The sequence below is a fragment of the Juglans microcarpa x Juglans regia genome, chromosome 8S (genome assembly GCF_004785595.1).
Source record: "Juglans microcarpa x Juglans regia isolate MS1-56 chromosome 8S, Jm3101_v1.0, whole genome shotgun sequence".
NCBI classification, from domain to species: Eukaryota; Viridiplantae; Streptophyta; class Magnoliopsida; order Fagales; family Juglandaceae; genus Juglans; species Juglans microcarpa x Juglans regia.
In genome coordinates this window covers 13,587,005-13,588,704 of record NC_054609.1, presented here as the reverse complement: position 1 = coordinate 13,588,704, position 1,700 = coordinate 13,587,005, and the positions used below count along the sequence as shown (strand labels likewise).

At 36.6% G+C, this 1,700-nt stretch overlaps 1 pseudogene; it reads right to left on the bottom strand.

Annotated features, from left to right (window-relative positions):
• Positions 1-461: 461 nt before the first annotated feature.
• LOC121245056 lies at positions 462-1,470 on the bottom strand (annotated as a pseudogene).
• Between the last annotated feature and the right edge of the window lie 230 nt (positions 1,471-1,700).

The following is a 1,700-nucleotide window of genomic DNA, read 5'->3' as shown; positions in this document are numbered from 1 at the left end:
TATCTATTTATAGATGTAAAAATTATGCATACATCTATATATTTCGTGTAAAGAAATACATCTTTTATCATAATATTGCATCCATCAAAAGGAACTAGGTTTCATGCCATGTTGGATTTTTCACCTAAAAGTGAGGCATGCATGATATACTTTGGCAATTGTGATAAATCGATGGTAGGGAGCTGCATGCATGATTGAGGGTAAACTCAAAACATATTTTGCAACAAAATATATATACGAGAAATGCTACGTACCATCATTTTTACCGTCATCGATCCTTTCATCATTCTCTAGTGTGGCATTAAATGATTGAAAAATTATTTATCATTTATTCCTTATCATCCAACTATAATTGGATGCCAAATAAGATAATGGTGAGGAGATGATAATTAAGAGGATGGTGGGTATAATTTTCATATATATACAAATATATATATATATATATATATATTCTGCAGACAACCAACTATATATATAACATTTGATAGCTAGAATTGAGCTCCCACATCCATACGCAACTGATCATCAGGTAGATAATCTCTATGTGATGATTTAGAACAAAGACAAATAGCTAAGGTTGGAAGACAACATCTTACAAGTGAAAATAATATGGAAAACATAATTTACAAGGACTCTTTTTTTTTTTTTTTTCATCGCACTAGTTGGCCTGCCATTCTTTGATAGTCCATAATTTGCACGTTTGAATGCGATATTCTTTCCAGTGACTAAGCCTCTTGGAAATCTTTTTGATGTTCTCCTGCTTGCCCTAGAGAAGCACTGAAAGAAGGAGCTACAAACACAGAGGAATAGACCTTCGAACTACCGAATGAGAGCTGAGAGAGCTTGTTTCTGTCGTGATCGAAACCACATGAGCTTCCGGATTCAGAGGTACTTGATGATGAACAAACTATAGTTTCTTCAACAAGAACATCAAAATAACTTGAATCAAGCTGGACTTTATCTCCAGGAGTATTCTGATTTTCCCATGAAATGATCGGGGGGTAAAGAGACGAGGATCTTGCATGGTTCTTCATGATTGCATGCTGGAGAAGCCGAAAAAAGCCTTGGATTCTTTCCCAGTAAGCTGCAACTTTCTTCATGTGTGCCCACGATTCCATGACATGGGAAGTTTGTCTTTGCATTTCTTCCTCTTAGAAGCCTGGCGGCTTTGTCGAAAGCCAAGGCAGCCTCTTCTGCACTGTCAAAAGTTCCTAACCACAGCCTCAGCTTCTGCGAGGAGTCCTTGATTTCAGCAACCCATCTTCCCGAGGGCCTTTGTCTCACCCCTAAATACCTTTTCCCGTTGCTGTTCCCTCTCTTTGGGAGCTTCATGCTTCCCTTTTCTTCCTGTCCATGGATTTTTTCTGTTTCCAGAGGTGTTGGGGCATGATTTTTGCATGAATACATCTCAGGTTCATATGGAAACTCTAGGCTGTCCATGAGAACAGGAGAAAGTTTTGTTTAGCAACAGATGTGAGGAACCCTGAGATTATTATAGAACAAATAAATCAGACCTAAGAATGATGGTGGGCCGGATAAATGGCAAGTTGATTGATTGTCTTATTTCAGATTTGTCTTTATATATATATATATATATATATAGATAGATAGATATATACAAAACTGATGATGTATATAAAATTATAGAGCAGAACATATACATAAATAGAATAACTGGAAAACAGTACTGCACTTTATTC